This window comes from Lissotriton vulgaris, chromosome 7 (genome assembly GCF_964263255.1).
Source record: "Lissotriton vulgaris chromosome 7, aLisVul1.2, whole genome shotgun sequence".
In the NCBI taxonomy this organism is placed as follows: Eukaryota; Metazoa; Chordata; class Amphibia; order Caudata; family Salamandridae; genus Lissotriton; species Lissotriton vulgaris.
This window is the reverse complement of record NC_141695.1, coordinates 953,791,569-953,809,524: the sequence shown is the minus strand read 5'-3', so window position 1 is coordinate 953,809,524 and position 17,956 is coordinate 953,791,569.

Sequence of the window (17,956 nt, the reverse complement as noted above, 5' to 3'; positions counted from 1 at the left end):
AATATTTAGGGTCTCAACCTCATCTCCTTATAGTCCATTTTCAGACACCAAATGTGCTTGAGGTTATGGGTCATTGAAGTTTTATGTTGGAGTTCTGCTTCTTTTGAAGTATGTTCTTCTCCCCTCCCTTTACCTCTTGAAAGGCTGCTTATTACAGCAGGAGAGACTCCAAAGCTCATAATCCTACAACACAGGCCATAGGAGTGACTAGAGTTCACACCTGGATGTCAGCCACCATGACATTTACATAAAAAGGTTAATCCTGGGCTCCCAGCCTTCCTCCTTTTCATCTTCCTTCATGAAAGAGGTTTGCCATAGCAGACACGATTCCAAAGCTGTGTGTCCACAACACAACACAATTCATGGGAATGATCAGAGTTCACACATGGATGTCAGCCTCAGTGATATGTGCAGGATAATGTTAATCCTAGACCCCATGTCCTACTCTTTATGATTCCCTTATCAGCCCCATCTTCTTACTGAGATGTGTCTAGGGCATTTTCTTGTGATCTATCACTGAATCAAAGAACATCCTTTGAAGTGTACAGGGGGACGCTCTCTCACCTTTCTCCAGTGTGTCTCACCCAGCTCAATACTCAAATATATCTTTAGTGATTCCTCTACCTCATCAAGTTTTCACCATGCAGGCCTGGTTTCTTCAAAGTGGAACACAGTGTCATTCATGTAATGTTACAGACACACTTACAGTCAGTGCATGCACACATCACACACACTGACCAGAACTGTTATCTCCATGTATTGTGGCAGCCAGCACAAGTTCGGTGTGGACTGGTCCCATGAGGCACAGGGTCAAGACTGATTTGCATATGGCCATGTCTGAACTGGGGTGGCTTGATGAGCAAAAGAACGATGGATTAAACCCAGATCTGTGACGGGGGGTGAATGTTTTGCCATTGTGCAACATTCCGTCCATCATCTTGTGTGTTTTGCTCTTCACCCTATGTGGGAAGGGTATGCCCAGACGTGGGTCCCGTGCTCACTACAACACTGGAGTCAAGCTATCCTGGCTGAAGACGGCTGAGAGCCAGAAACCGGTCTAGGATGCTTGATTCCGGTCCAGGGAAGACATGGCTCGGCAGTTCGGTCTGGACTGTTCCCATGAGGCACAGGGTCAAGACTGATTTGCATATGGCCATGTCTGAACTGGGGTGGCTTGGTGAGCAAATAACGATGGATTATACCCAGATCTGGGACTGGGGGGGAATGTTTTGCCATTGTGCAACATTCCGTCCATCATCTTGTGTGTTCTGCTGTTCACCCTATGTGGGAAGGGTATGCCCAGACGTGGGTCCCGTGCTCACTACGTCACTGGTGTCAAGCTATCCTGGCTGAAGACGGCTGATAGCCAGAAACCGGTCTAGGATGATTGATTCTGGTCCAGGGAAGACATGGCTTGGCAGTTTGGTCTGGACTGTTCCCATGAGGCACAGGGTCAAGACTGATTTGCATATGGCCATGTCTGAACTGGGGTGGCTTGGTGAGCAAATGAAACAATGGATTAAAATCAGATCTGTGACTGGGGGTGAATGTTTTGCCATTGTCTAACATTGTGTCCATCATCTTGTGCGTTTTGCTGTTCACCCTATGTGGGAAGGGTATGCCCAGACGTGGGTCCCATGCTCACTATGCCACTGGAGTCAAGCTATCCTGGCTGAAACTGCGGATAGCCAGAAACCGGTCTAGGATGCTTGTTTCCGGTCCAGGGAAGATATGGCTTGGCAGCTTGGTCTGGACTGTTCCCATGAGGCACAGGGTCAAGACTGATTTGCATATGGCCATGTCTGAACTGGGGTGGCTTGGTGAGCAAAATAACGATGGATTAAACCCAGATCTGTGACTGGAGGTGAATGTTTTGCCATTGTGCAACATTCCACCCATCATCTTGTGTGTTTTGCTGTTCACCTATGTGGGAAGGGTATGCCCAGATGTGGATCCCGTGCTCACTACGCCACTGGAGTCAAGCTATCCTGGCTGAAGACGGCTGATAGCCAGGAACCGGTCTAGGATGCTTGATTCAGGTCCAGGGAAGACATGGCTTGGCAGTTCAGTCTGGACTGTTCTCATGAGGCACAGGGTCAAGACTGATTTGCATATGGCCATGTGTGAACTGGGGTGGCTTGGTGAGCAAAATAACGATGGATTAAACCCAGATCTTTGACTGGGGGTGAATGTTTTGCTATTGTGCAACATTCCGTCCATCATCTTGTGTGTTTTGTTGCCCTCTAATAAGGAGAGTTATTTAACATTTTTCCAGACTAGTTTTTTGAAAGTGCTATGCACAAGTTGTATGTCCCAAAGCTCTGAGAGTTTAGTGGCATCCATGGCTAACTGAAGGTAATTTCTTGCCTCAGAAGCATCCCTGCTTTGTATATCGTGCCATAGCAGAGCGTTTAGAGCATGTGTATTGGCGCTTCTTAGTTTATGCCAACAAATGATGTATGCCCCGTACCTGGCTAAATATTGTTTTGGCAGGCCGAACTCCAGTCTTATTTAAGCCAGAGATGTATAAGGCGGGAGCGAGAACATTGCTCTATAAGCTTTAACCTGTATGCTATCCAGGTCTTTGGAATCTCTTACCCACATAGCCTCGCTACCGTAGGTAATCAAGGGAAGCAGCTTTGCCTGGATTACCTTCAAAAACGGGGTCAGAGTGGGACCCATCAGTTGGGTTGCCAGATTTTCCATCGTCAAGGCGATCAATGAGCCTCTACTTCTTATTTCCTGCTTCTGGTGAGCGAAAGAGCCTTCTTTGTCAAATATGACTCCCAGATATTTGTACTCACAAGCTGGCTCAATTTTTATGCCACCAAGAGACCAGCTCTTTTGTTGTTTTTTGTTGGTGTTAATTGACATTGTACATGTCTTGCTGAGGTTTATTTTTAAGTTGTTTCTGTTTAATGTATTTCTGCATTTCAGTCAAAAGACGTTAAAGACCAATGTAAGTGTGACTGAGTAGCACTACGTCGTCTGCATACAAAAGGTTGCTCAAAGTTTTCCCTCCTATCCTCGGTGAGTGGGAATTACAGGCATGGAGCACTTTCGGTAGGTCCTCCATAAAAAGGTTAAACAAGATTGGCACAAGCACGCACCCTTGTTTCAATCCTTTGGTGGTTGGTACTTTTGAGTTCAGGTGAGTGCCGCCTCCTAGATTCACCTGCACCCAGATGTCCATGTGGAGGAGCATCAGCATGTTTAGGGTCGACTGTGGTAGGCCCCATTGCGCCAGTTTCCCCCATAGTCTACCTCTCTCGATGTTATCGAATGCGGCAATGAAATCAATATAACACAAGTGTAAGAGAATCTTAGATGATTTTGATTTGTCGATTATTAATGAAATGGCAAGGATGTTTGTTGATGTCCCAGTCCTTTTTTGAAAGCCTCTCTGATTCAGCAGTATTATCAGGTTTGACTCAGCCCAAAGTGCAAGCTCCTCTAATATGGTGCAGGCAAAATATTTTGCCTTGTTATCAATAAGGGTGTTGGAACCTAATGTTGTCAGGTCACCTAGGGTAGCCTGGCCTAGGGTAAGACAATTTCTAATGGAGGTACATGTGTAAAGGTTGCAAACCACCCCGCAGTAATCCAATGCAATATCACTCAAAAATGACACTACACCAATGTTTGTGTAAAAATACGAGCTTGTTTATAAAAATATTCTTTGCTCTCTTGTCTTCAGAAATTACAGTTCAATACATTTCAGCACTCTTAGCCTCATCACTTTATCACATATAGCAGGTGAAAATCTACATATTTCAACAGATCAGGTGCAAATTTACTGTACTTCAATTAACCCTTTCCAAATCTTCTTGTGAAATCAAGACCTTGTCGGTTAACTACAACTTCCCACAGACAATCTATCTCCAGGAAACGGATTGGCATTCTCCAGCACAGGATATCAATCTCTTAAGCAGCCCCACCCTTTCTCAGTACAAGCTGACATAAGTTTCATGCACCAGAGGCTGTGAGAGAATATACAAATTAACTGGTTTAGGCCTCTGTCACCTTTCAACCCTCTAGAGTACAGGAGGATTATATAACTTGTTGGCTTAACAGGGTATTGTTATCCAGCAGTTCCTCTACCCCCTGTCATAGGTGGAAATCAACCAGTGCTGCACCACTTCTTGTTTATGAGGCCAGTCAAGTTGGAGTACAGCCAGCTCTCCTTCGCCACCCCTCAGGTTTCCCAGCTTAATTGATGGTGTGTACTTGAATGTCTGGCCACCAGTCGCACCCCTTCGCTTAAAGTGCGCTCACCTTTGAAAACCGGGCCTCCCCGCTCCCTCTCTTCTCAGAGAAGCAGGGGCCCTCCTTGATGTAGCTCACAGCGCTTAGGCGGGAAGCCAGTTGCTCGACGAAGCCGCTCCCCTAGGATCTCCTCACTGGCTGCTGACGGGGTTTCCTCCGCGAAGGCGCAATCGCGCAAGCGCGGGAAGTAAGCGGACCGGCAAACAGAGTCTGCTCCGCCTGCCTGACGCGGGTAGTGGCTCCGCAGCGGGCCTGCTCGGTCCTAGGCCCCTCCTGTGAAGGATAACCAGTTCAGCTTGATATATGCGCAGTGGCGCCGGATACTACACAACCAGCCCCCTTTTCTCCTTCTTACAGCAGCGCTGTCACAAAAGCGCGATCGGCGCCCCAGGGATCCCGCTCACGGCGGAATCAGGGAAAACTGCTCAGCCACAATAAACCCTGACACCCCACTCCTCTTCCTCACGAGTGGGGGGGGTTTGTTTACAGGCTGCACGACCAGACACCGGTAAGGGGGTCTCGGCGTCACGCAGGGCAGGAGCCTGCTTCACACCATAGAGAGGGGGTGTTAGAGGTGGAGTCCCTCACGTTTGGGCCCCCAAATCTCTAGTTGCAGCAGAAACCCACTAACCCTCCATACTGGACAGGAACAGGTGCAAAGGAGAACTCCTTGTTTGGTTCCCACAGCAGGGATCTCCGCAGCTCCACAGTCCACTGGGATTGACCCCTTCACCTAACTTGGGGCACCTCTCTGTCCAGGGTCAGCAGGATGAAACTAACTCGGCTAGGACAACAGGAATGGGGGTGGTGAACCCAGTCAGAGGGCAACCCTTGTAGAGCAGTCCACCCTTAAGGACCCTACCCCTTCCAGACCTCAGCCTTCACTCTAGCTGTTCCTCACTGGCAAGACAAAATGGTTGCCTAGTATTCCGCCTTATATAGGTTGACCCTCAGAGGTCCAGAAGGGACCAGAATGTTCTGGAATGCCCTACTCTATCCTATGGGACAGGTCCCAGGTATGACAGTTGTGGCAGTTGGTAGCCACCATTTTGTGACTCCAAGGGTATTTCTGTCAGGAAAGGCATCTAGGCCTGAGGTGGAAAACTATGAGGGCGAAAGAGCACCTATCCCCCAGACCAACACCATAAAAATCCAGTGGACACAAAAATATATTAAGGCATGAGGGGCAAAAAGGGGACAAAATAAATAATAAATTGGAGGGACTACGCAAAGGGCCAGACAGGTCTAACACGCGTCCCCCCCAGCTGAAAGTGGGGAGAACTGCCCAACCCCTTGGGAGTCCTCATCACTAAGGCAGAAATACCTAGAGAGACCGTCTGCATTGGCGTGGTCTACTCCAGGCCGATGTTCCACCCGGAAGTCCATTCCCAGTAGGGAGATGGACCATCTCAACAGCTTGGGATTCTCCCCCTTCATCTGCATCAGCCAACGAAGGGGTCGGTGGTCCGTCTGAACCAAACAGGTATGGCCGCAGCTTCTTCAGAGCCCACACCACCGCGAAAGCTTCCCTCTCAATTGCACTCCACTTCTGTTCCTGGGGAAGCAGTCTCCTGGATAGGAAGACTACAGGCTGATCCAGGCCCTCTTCATTCAGTTGCGATAACACTGCCCCAATGCCATGTTCTGATGCATCTGTCTGGACAATGAACTCCTTGGAGAAGTCTGGGGCCCTCAGGACCGGTGCTGCACACATTGCCTGCTTCAGTTTTTCAAAAGCTTGCTGACAAGCCTCCGTCCAAACTACCCGTCGAGGTTGTTTCTTTGAGGTGAGCTCTGTGAGGGGTGCTACAATAGTGCCATACCCCTTCACAAAGCGACGGTAATAGCCTGTGAGGCCCAGGAAAGCTCGGACCTCAGTCTGTGTCTTGGGGGTTCCCAGGCCATGATTGCCTCAATCTTTGCCTGCAGGGGCTGCACTGACCCCTACCCACCAAGTGTCCAAGGTACACAACCGACCCCTGCCCAATCTGACATTTGCTGGCCTTGATTGTCAATTCAGCTTGTTTCAGGGCCTGGAGAACTGCTTGCAAATGTTGCAAATGGTCCTCCCAACTGCTACTGAAGACAGCAATGTCATCCAGATAAGCAGCGGAGAAACCCTCCATCCCGGAGAGGACCTGATTCACCTGCCGCTGAAAAGTGGCAGGGGCATTCTTGACCCCAAAGGGCATCACGCAAAATTGGAAGTGTCCCTCAGGCGTGGAGAAGGCTGACCTTTCCTTTGCTCCATCTGTCAAGGAGATCTGCCAGTACCCTGAATTGAGGTCAAAGGTACTTAGGTATTGGGCAGCTCCTAGCCGGTCAATTAACTCATCCGCCCTAGGGATCGGATGGGCATCAGTTTTGTAACTGAGTTCAGTCCCCGGTAATCCACACAGAACCTCAGTTCTGGGGTGGTGCCTGGTGGAGCGGCTTTTGGCACTAGCACCACCGGACTGGACCAGGGGCTGTTGGAAGGTTCTATAACTCCTAGCTCTAGCATCTTGGCAACCTCTCCATGGATGCTAGCCTTCACCTTGTCGGACAGCGGTAGGTCTTTGACTTCACTGGTGGGCTGTCCCCTGTGTCCACATCATGGGTACACAGGTGAGTCCTTCCCGGGACAAGGGAGAACAACGTAGAGTACTTCTCCAGTATCTGGCGACAGTCTTCCCGCTGTTCAGGAGTTAGGGTGGGAGAGAGAATCACTCCCTCCACTGACCCATCCTTTTCTTGAGACGAGAACAAGTCCGGAAGAGGTTCGCTTTCCGCTTCCTCTCCCCCATCAGTCACCATCATTAAGATGACCTTGGGCCTCTCATGGTGGGGTTTGAGTCGGTTGGCATGAAGCACCCGTAGGGGCTGTCGTGGGGTCTTAAGGTCCACCAGGTATGTGGCCTTACCCTTCTTCTCCAACACTTCAAATGGGCCTGTCCAGCGATCCTGGAGGGCGCTAAGCTCTCCAGGCTCCATCACCCACACTTTCTGGCCAGGCTCCAATTCCACCTGGTGAGCATTGTGGTCATACCACTCTTTCATGACTGCCTGGCTGGCCTCCAAGTTGTCAGAAGCTTGCTTCCACAACTTCGCCATTTGGCTCTTGAAGGCCAGCATGTAGCTCACCATATCCTGGGGGGGTTTCCAGGGAGACTTTTCCCATCCATCCTTCACCAGGCTGAGAGGACCGCGTACAGGGTGTCCATACAGAAGCTCGAAGGGGCTGAAGCCCACTCCCTTCTGTGGCACTTCCCTGTAGGAGAATAGCAAGCAGGGTAGGAGGACGTCCCATTTCCTCCTCAGGCTTTCAGGCAGACTCCTGATCATGCCCTTCAAGGTTTTGTTGAACCTCTCGACCAGTCCATTCGACTGGGGGTGATAGGGGGTGGTGAACCGGTAGGTCACTCCACACTCCTTCCACATTGCCCGCATGTACGCTGACATAAAGTTGGTCCCCCTGTCAGACACAACTTCCTTGGGGAAACCCACTCGGGTAAAGATCCCCATTAGGGCCTTAGCCACTACAGGTGCAGTAACTGTCCTCAGAGGAATTGCCTCTGGGTACCGTGTGGCATGATCCACCAGAACCAGGATGAACCTGTGACCAGCTGTTGTTGGTGGATCTAAGGGCCCTACAATGTCGATGCCCACCCTTTCAAAGGGGGTGCTAACGACTGGAAGTGGTTCCAGGGGAGCTTTCAGCTTCACCCCTGTTTTCCCACTAGCCTGGCAGGATACACATGTCCGACAGTAGGTATTGGATGCCACTTTCATCTGAGGCCAGTAAAAGTGGGGGACAAGCCGAGCAAAGGTCTTGTCCTGACCTAAGTGTCCTGCCAAGGGTATTGCATGAGCCAACTCCAGCTGAAAGTCTCGGTATCGTTGCGGGACTACCAACGCCCTTGATGCACCAGGTAAGGGTACCTTGGGTTCACTGTAGAGGAGTCCATCCTCCCAGTAAATATGGTAGTGTCCCGCAACGTCCCCTGCTGCCTGGGCTTCAGCCTGATGCTTCAGTCCCTCAAGGGTAGGGCACTCCTTCTGGCCCTTACAGAACTCCTCTCTGCTAGGCCCTCCCTCCACATGCCACTCAGCAGGGATGGGCAGGTCCTCCAGAGAGACTACTTCCCCCTCCACGGACTCCTGGTCCACCACTGCAGGTGGCCGATCTGTCACATGGGATGTGGAAGCCGAAGCAGGCTCTTCCTGTCTTCGGGTCTGTCCCTTTTTGGCAGCGGGTTGGGCCATTGTTCCAGGCTCCAACCCAGGCGAACTCCCTCTCCGGGCAGTCGCAGACCTTGTGCTCACACAGGCCCAGACAGGGGTGTACCCAGCATCGCAGAGTGCGTCCGGTATTCCACCTCTCTCCAAGCGTTGTGCTCCATATCATTCCCCAACAGACAATCAACTGGCACGGCAGGGCTTACGGCAACTCGAAGTGAACCTGCAACCCCTTCCCACTCAAAGGGAACCTCAGCCACGGGATAGTGGCCCATTCTGCCGTCAGCCATCGCGGCGGGGTGGAGTACATGGGGAACCACCTGCTCTGGAGACACCAGTTGACTTCTCACCATAGTCATACTGGCTCCTGCATCTCTCAGAGCCTCCCCTCTCTGGCCATTGGTGGTGACCCATTGCCCATACTTAGCAGTATTTGGGGGCACCTGGATCTTAGGAACCATCTCCCGTTCTCCCAGGGACACTAAGGTGACACCAGCCCACTCACCCCCCTTATCTAAGGGCAACTCCTCCCCGAGCGCTACACTAGCTACTCCCGGTGGTTTTCCTCCGGTGGGAGGGGGTGGTCTCTTTGGGCATCTGACATCTCCCTTATAATGTCCAACACAACCACACTCGAAGCAGTGGAGAACCCTTGGCTGCTGGCTTTGGGCAGGATTAGGGTTTCTGGGCGGGTTAGCCTTAGGGGTGGAACCTGTTCCCTTTCCCTGAAAATTGTTTTGGGGATCTTTAGAGAACTCCCGCTTTTTATCTACCCCCTCCTTCTTCTGGGTGGCGCCCTGTCCGGCCTTTTGGGAATCCCCTCCAGTCCCCTTTGAGGACACCCGGGTACTTGCCCAGATGTCCGCCTCCTCTGCAAGCTTCCGGGGGTTGGTCAGCTTGCTGTCCACCAGGTGTTGGCGCAGCTCGGGAAAGCATTTCTCGAGTAGGTGCTCTTTCAAAAATAGATCATACAATCCCTCATAATCCTTCACCTCACTGCCCTTTACCCAGCCCTCCAATGCCTTTCTTGCATAATTAAGGAAGTCCACCCAGTTCTGGGTGCTCAACTTGTGGCTCCCCCTGAACTTCTGGCGATATTTCTCTGGGGTTAACCCAAACCTTCCTGATCAATGCTAGCTTCATGGTGGGGTAGTTGGTCTGCTCCTCTGGTTCCAAGGCTAGCAAGGTGTCCCGACCAGTAGGAGGCATGTACTTGTACAACCCCCCCCCCCCCAGTGCTTCTCCTGCACCCCATGGGCTCTTAAGGAGACCTCATAGGCAGCCAACCATTTGGCTATATCATCCCCTTGACTATAGCTAGCAATGAAGTCTTTAGGCAAATAGGGTCTGGACTCCCTGGCTGTTTCTCTGGATTCGCTGCCACCATTCATAACAGGAGAGGATCCCCGTTGCAGGGCCTGGAGTTATAACTCTTTCAACTTGAATTCATGAGCCATCCTCCGCTCTTCCTTCTCCTGCTCCAGCTTAGCCAACTCCCATTTTAATTGCCTCATTTCCCTCCTGTCAGTGAGTTCTGCTTCGGTCAAGCTTCCCCCGGAGACACTACTGCCTCTCCTAGAGTAGGACACTGGTCCTGGGAGTAGGTTTTCCACCTCTGAGTGGAATAACCCATCTACCTCTACAACCGTGTCCCGGTCTGTCCCTTCATCTTCCTCCTTCCCTTCTCTGTGTGCTTCCACCCAAGCCCTTAAGCTGGTCTGGAGTTCCCCCTTCTTGGCACCACGCTTAAAAAACACCCCCATTTCTTGGCAGAAATCTTTTAGTTGGGCCACAGAGTAAGTATCCAGCTCTTCCAGCGCAAATTCCATTTTGCAACAGGCAATTCAAAGTTAGACACACAAGGAAAATTGAGTTACAAGGGCAACCTGAAGCTACCTCCACCCCACCACCAGGAACAAATTTGGAAAAAACAAAAGTAAAAATTAGGAGGGCCGCTAGGAGAAAACTCCAGGTGTAGGTTAGTGGATTACACTCAATTACTGCAGAGTAGTCGCAACCACAGTCAAGATCCCACCGCTAGACACCAACTTGTTGGAACCTAATGTTGTCAGGTCACCTAGGGTAGCCTGCCCTAGGGTAAGACAATTTCTAACGGAGGTACATGTGTAAAGGTTGCAAACCACCCCACAGTAATCCAATGCAATATCACTCAAAAATGACACTACACCAATGTTTGTGTAAAAATACGAGCTTGTTTATAAAAATATTCTTTGCTCTCTTGTCTTCAGAAATTACAGTTCAATACATTTCAGCACTCTTAGCCTCATCACTTTATCACATATTGCAGGTAAACATCTACATATTTCAACAGATCAGGTGCAAATTTACTGTACTTCAATTAACCCTTTCCAAATCTTCTTGTGAAATCAAGACCTTGTCAGTTAACTACAACTTCCCACAGACAATCTATCTCCAGGAAACAGATTGACATTCTCCAGCACAGGATATCAATCTCTAAAGCAGCCCCACCCTTTCTCAGTACAAGCTGACATAGGTTTCATGCACCAGAGGCTGTGAGAGAATATACAAATTAACTGGTTTAGGCCTCTGTCACCTTTCAACCCTCTAGAGTACAGGAGGATTATATAACGTGTTGGCTTAACAGGGTATTGTTATCCAGCAGTTCCTCTACCCCCTGTCATAGGTGGAAATCAACCAGTGCTGCACCACTTCTTGTTTATGAGGCCAGTCAAGTTGGAGTACAGCCAGCTCTCCTTCGCCACCCCTCGGCTTCCCAGCTTACTTGATGGTGTGTACTTGAATGTCTGGCCACCAGTCGCACCCCTTCGCTTAAAGTGCGCTCTCCTTTGAAAACCGGGCCTCCCCGCTCCCTCTCTTCTCAGAGAAGCAGGGGCCCTCCTTGATGTAGCTCACAGCGCTTAGGCGGGAAGCCAGTTGCTCGACGAAGCCGCTCCCCTAGGATCTCCTCACCGGCTGCTGACGGGGTTTCCTCCGCGAAGGCGCAATCGCGCATGCGCGGGAAGTAAGCGGACCGGCAAACAGAGTCTGCTCCGCCTGCCTGATGCGGGTAGTGACTCCGCAGCGGGCCTGCTCGGTCCTAGGCCCCTCCTGTGAAGGATAACCAGTTCAGCTTGGAATATGCGCAGTGGCGCCGGATACTACACAACCAGCCCCCTTTTCTCCTTCTTACAGCAGCGCTGTCACAAAAGCGCGATCGGCGCCCCAGGGGTCCCGCTCACGGCGGAATCAGGGAAAACTGCTCAGCCACAATAAACCCTGACACCCCACTCCTCTTCCTCACGAGTGGGGAGGTTTGTCTACAGGCTGCACGACCAGACACCGGTAAGGGGGTCTCGGTGTCACGCAGGCCGGAGGAGCCTGCTTCACACCATAGAGAGGGGGGGTTAGAGGTGGAATCCCTCACGTTTGGGCCCCCAAATCTCTAGTTGCAACAGAAACCCACTAACCCTCCATACTGGACAGGAACAGGTGCAAAGGAGAACTCCTTGTTTGGTTCCCACAGCAGGGATCTCCGCAGCTCCACAGTCCACTGGGATTGACCCCTTCACCTAACTTGGGGCACCTCTCTGTCCAGGGTCAGCAGGATGAAACTAACTTGGCTAGGACAACAGGAATGGGGGGTGGTGAACCCAGTCAGAGGGCAACCCTTGAAGTGCAGTCCACCCTTAAGGACCCTACCCCTTCCAGACCTCAGCCTTCACTCTAGCTGTTCCTCACTGGCAAGACAAAATGGTTGCCCAGCATTCCGCCTTATATAGGCTGACCCTCAGAGGTCCAGAAGGGACCAGAAGGTTCTGGAATGCCCTACTCTATCCTATGAGACAGGTCCCAGGTATGACAGTTGTGGCAGTTGGTAGCCACCATTTTGTGACTCCAAGGGTATTTCTGTCAGGAAAGGCATCTAGGCCTGAGGTGGAAAACTATGAGGGCGAAAGAGCACCTATCCCCCAGACCAACACCATAAAAATCCAGTGGATACAAAAATATATTAAGGCATGAGGGGCAAAAAGGGGACAAAATAAATAATAAATTGGAGGGACTACGCAAAGGGCCAGACAGGTCTAACAAAGGGCTACTAGGCGGTAGTTGTTTGGGTCAGCCCGTCTCCTTTTTTGTAGATTGTAACAATCGTCGAACCCCTCCAGGATCCTGGAATTCTGTTTAGTAACCTGATTTCCAAGAATAAAAATTGCATGATATCCGCCCACTCTTTGTTCTTTGCTTTATAAAGGGCAGGTGGAATGCCATTTGCTCCCAGGGCACCTTCTTTACTGCCTTTGGCTATCTGATTTTTAATTAAATCTGTCTGCTGGCACCTCGATTTCTCTGGGAGGTTGGTGTTTATGCCTGAAAAGGCCTGTCCCTGTGTCTCTAGCGTACACGTTTTCCAGTTTCTCTCTGGAATCTTGCTAGCCCCGTTTGGGCTCCTAGATGCTCTGTATGGTTGTTGAAGTGACTGGAGAGGTATTTTATCCAGATCTCTTCAGTGATGTGAGATCCTATATTTTTATGCTGCGGGCGTATGTGATCCCATTTACTGTTTCCCAGAAGCGGGCACTGTTGTTAGTATTATTGTCATATAGGGGTTTAGCCCAAACCTCATTTTCGCCATCTCTCTTGATGTTCCATTTTAGTTGTTTGAGCACTGCCCTTTGATGTTTCAACACTTAAACTGATGTTATTAGGGGCTTTTCTCAGCTTTTGTAGAGTCGAGTTTACGGATCTTTTAAGTTTCCTTAGTTGTGCTCTCTGTTATTTCTTTAGGTTGTTTTTGCTGCCCTCTTTATGAGGATTGTCTTTTTGGAGGACAGTAACTGCAAGTTTTTTTAGCAGTATTGCCGTAAAGTGATCCCAATAAGGGATGTGCCCGGCTGCAGTCGATATTTGGGTATCGAAAAGTTGGAGTGCAGCTTCGCTTGAAGGGTCATATTGGCAGGCGTACATTTGATCCTTTTTTGATTCGAAGAGTGGATCGGCCCCATAGCTGTATCTGGCCTAATTAAGGTTGGCGTGTTTGATAATATGTGAGATTTCTGGGGGCGATGATCACTGTCACCCTTATCTCCCATTCTGAACCCCGAGATGTAAGGGAACAGTGCGAGGCTTGCAAAGGTATAGCCCAGAATGGAGCTTGTTGTGGTCAAGTAAAAGGATTTTACTGGAGGAGAGTGTGCCGGGAATCTTCCATTCAGTGCCCGAAGGTTTTGATGTTCTAAGTCGTGAAGAAAGCGACTATTGCTATGTTTTTTCCTATCTAGTAGGACGCTTTGCGGTGGTATGTTGTAAATTCTGTTTTGAGCCAGTGCCTCCTCCCCTTCTGATGAGCCAAGTAGATCTTGATTTAGGTCCCCTGTCAAAAGGAAGAGTGGATTTACCATCTGGGTAACGTACTCAGCCAGTTGATTGGTGATTTTAGTTGAGTCTTTCGCTTTATTTTCTGGATGTACATATGAGTTGATTATGCATACCTCCACTTCTTTTTCCTCAAGGACAAGTCTTATTTTAACGGTTAGTGTTGTATTTGAAGTTGAATCCATGAGGGTTGCTGACTCTATTGTTGTGGTGGAGAAGAAGGTGGCCAATCCTCCTGAGTGATGGCCGAACCTGCTGGTCCTTGAGGCTGGTGTGGCAAAACATGTGTAGCCCTTGATGTGCTGTGGGACCTTAAGCCCAGTTTCTTGGAGCGTTATTATGTCAAAAAGGGAGATATAGTGCAGAAAATCTGTCTTGACCATTTTTGTAGTTAATCCGTTAATGTTCCAAGAGCATATGCCTAGGGTTAGTTCCCATCCTACACTACCAGCGCTGTCTTGTAAGTAGAGTCAGTCCTCCTCGGAGCGTATGATGATGGTGTGGGGCAGGGCTTCCCTTGTTGGACCTTGATATGACTCAGCTACTGCCATCGATCGTAAATCTGGTCGATCCTATGGGCTACTTATGCTCTTTTTTGGTGAGCTTCCCCGTGTGCCTTTAAGTACACTAATAGAGTGTGCCTGATGTTTCTTTGGTGCTGGGCTCGTAATGCTCAGAAATGGTAGAGGGTAGGCTAGTTTTGGAAATGGGGCGACCTTGATTCCCCAAATGTTGAAAAGCTCCTGTTCAGCTATGATCGAGTCTGCACTGTTGCTTGAAGTCCAAGTTGTCTTGGTTGCCTCTGAGCTTTGGGGATTAACTGCAGGTAAGAATTCTACAGAGACTTTGGGCCCGATGTAGGTAAATCTCAATTTTACCGATTTGGCATTCTAGATTTTGTAAATGAGATGTAGGAAATAATTCGGTCATTTTTACCGAATCGGTATGATTCGGTAATTACCGAATCGGTATTTACCGATTCGGTAATTGCCATTGATTCCTATGGGCCTTGAGGCCCATAGGAAACAATGTCAATTACTGAATCGGTAAATACCGATTCGGTAAAATTACCGAATTGTCAAGGGGGACAGGGTGTCACTTTGACACCCTGTTGCACCCCTAATTCTGGCTTGTATGCCCTAAGGGCGTGTATGTGTGTCACATGGTACAGGTGTACATGCACAGATGTGCATGTACACTGGAATTCGTTATTTACCACAAAAAATTATTTTGTGGTAAATAACAAATTCTTACGGGTCTGTGGCACTGTTTTCAGTGCCACCTAGCCGTTAGTCCATTGTATAATTTTTCTACCTGGGATTTCCAGGCGCTTACTTGTTCCAGCTGCTAAGGAGATCTTTATATTTGGAATTGTTATTGTTTGTTTTAGAGGAGTTTGCTTTGGTTCTACCCCCTTATCGTGTGGCCATTTTACCAGTGGGTTCCCCGCTGGTCTGATCGTAGTGTGAGTGCTCTTAGTTATTATGTCCCTTGATGGTTCTTCATGATTTGGGCTTGTTGTTGGTCCGTTGGTTCTTTTCTGTCCCCTGTGTGGGATTTGAAATAGGGGTTGTTTGCTTGGTTTCGAGTGGGCTTGTTGCCTCTGAGTTGCGCATCTGACCGCATGCTTGCCCTGGAGGAGCAAGTTTTTTTATTTGGGAGTCTTGACTCTCTCCTTAGTTCTTGATTGTCTTGTTCCTGGCTGTTCTTTCCACTTCCGAATTTTGGAGACGGTCGGATATTCAGTGTTTCTATATTTTGTTCTTCATTTGGTTTGGTTTTGTCTTTTGTTGGCGAATCTTGGACCTTTATTTCATCATGGTCCATCATTCTTCTGTTTGGTTTTTGCTGTTGTTTGGAAGTATTTGATACCAGGTTTGCCCGATGTGTTGACCCTGCATCACTTGCATTAATTGTGTGTTTTTCCTGAGTGCCTGCGAAAATGGAAAAATATTTTATTGTGTTTGTTTGAAATTTTTGGTTGCGCCCGTTCCTTTTTTGTTGGCGTTAAGATTTTGCAGAATCCCCTTTCTGATCAGTGCCATCTCCTTGTTGTGATCCTCAAGGTTGTCCTTTGCCGGGTTTTTCCTGCTGGATATTTCCTCTTCACTTTCGGCGGTGCCCAGATCTTTTGTTGCGATTTCTGCTGTTAAGTTTTTTATATCGCTTATAAGACTAGCTAGCATTGAGGGCAGAGTAGCTAGTTTGTCGACTAGCTAGTTACAGTTGCAACTGAGATAGGTGTTTGTTTGTGCTCTCATTATCAAACTGTTCAGGTTGCCTAGCTTGTCGACAACACCGGCTGTAAAAACTGCCAATGTGTTCAGAAGTGTTAGTTGTAACTCCATCTTTTCTGATTGGTATTGCAAGGCTTCGACGGCTAGTTGGATTGTATTAAAGAGAGAAATCCAGGTGCCAGAATGTTGTTCTTTCCTGAGTTCTTTCTTGTTTTTGCTTTTATTAGCGTTATGAGCTGCCTGATTAGTGGCCCTGGGAGACTCCTGTGGGCAGTTTTGAGGAGGGTGCTCCTTCTGGTCTGGGCTGTAGGTTGCAAGCATGTCTTCCCATTCAAGTGTGTTTAGATAAGACACCATTGCCATGCCATCTTCTTTCTGGCTTGGGTCCTGAGAGCCTGCCCCTGGTCCTCCCAGTTTGATAGGCACGCTACCTTGGGCATAGCCGTGCAGATCTACAATTGGTGGAGGATGTTTCATCATTAGATCTGTTGTCTTGATCGGTGTACTATGGCTTCTGGTCAGCGTGCTCGTCGTGGGACTAAAATTTGTTTCCCTAATTTGTTCCTCTTCTTTTATCCTTAGTTCGACCCTGGGCTCCTGCTTGGCTTTGACCCTTTCAATGGTCCGGTTGCCCGGTTTGTGGTCTAGTTGTGGTGATGTAGTGACTATTTTGTTTACTTTGTATTCTGCCGATGGAATCCTCTGGCTACTGCCCAGGCAGCCGATTTCCAATCTACCTGCGTGTTGTAATGGAGGTGATGGTGGGTCGCCGACTAATTTGTGGGGCTTCTCTCCTTTATTCGCGGTCCTCTGGAAAGTGCCATTGTTTCTGTGGTTCAAAATCTCGCCTTGAGCTGTTGTGCCAATGGTTTGTCTGGAAGCAAAGGGCTTGTGGTAGATGCTGGCGTTTGTGATGGTGGCGATGCTGGTAGCAATGGGGTTTGCCGGACTTGCAAAGATTTATTGCTTGAAAAGATAGCCGAGCCCGCATCCTTTAAGAAGCTGAATTTTGTGTAAATCTTTGGTTGGTAACAGTTTGTTGCACTAGCGACTTGCAGTTTTGTTGCTGCCGTGCCCTGATCCTTGGTCGAATCATGCTCAGTTGTGATGAGGTTTGGCTCTGGGATGTTTTTTTCGCTGGGGTTTGGTTTCTTCCTTTTTTTCCCCTTGGTTTAGACTCAAGGGTCACCCTAGTCCTTCCCGACCTCATGAGCTCGCCTAAGGTCACCTGAAGTCCACCTAATGGCTAAAGGAGCAGAGCTTGTAACTTAATTAACAGTCCTAAAGCCCTTGCAACCTTTGGCAGGTCCTTCTATTCACCAGACATTCCGGTGCCTGGACAAGCACGTGGGGTGGATTCAGTTTGCTGTTTGCTGTGCTTGTAGCGGTTAGGTCTACTGTTTACTGCTCTTATGGTGGTTTGGGATGCGGTGAGCAGTGGACAGTGAGCAGTGAGAATGTAATAAATGCGATAAATGCAGTGGGTGCAGTGAGGTCAGTATTCAATATTCAGTATTCAGCATTTAGCTGCTTGTCTCTGCTCCCTGCTCCCTGCTTGCCTTTGTGTCCTCTCCTTTCCAACCCCTGGAGCAAACGGACAGTCAGAAAGACCTGGGCTGGGGTGACCTAGGAGTGGCCTAGGGGAACAGTGAAGCCAAAACTGCTGGAGGAGGCGACAGTGAACAGTGGACCGCAAGTAGCGGTCCCGCGCAATCGAATTTGCACAGTTGAATTCGCTGCTCTCTGCTGCTCCCTAGGGGCATTAGGAGGCTTTGTAACTCAATGACTCAGTGGGGGGAGGCACAACTGCAATGCTCCACAGATGCTCGTTTTTTATGGTCCTTTTAGAGATCTTTAGAATCCTTTAATGGCCTGTAGAA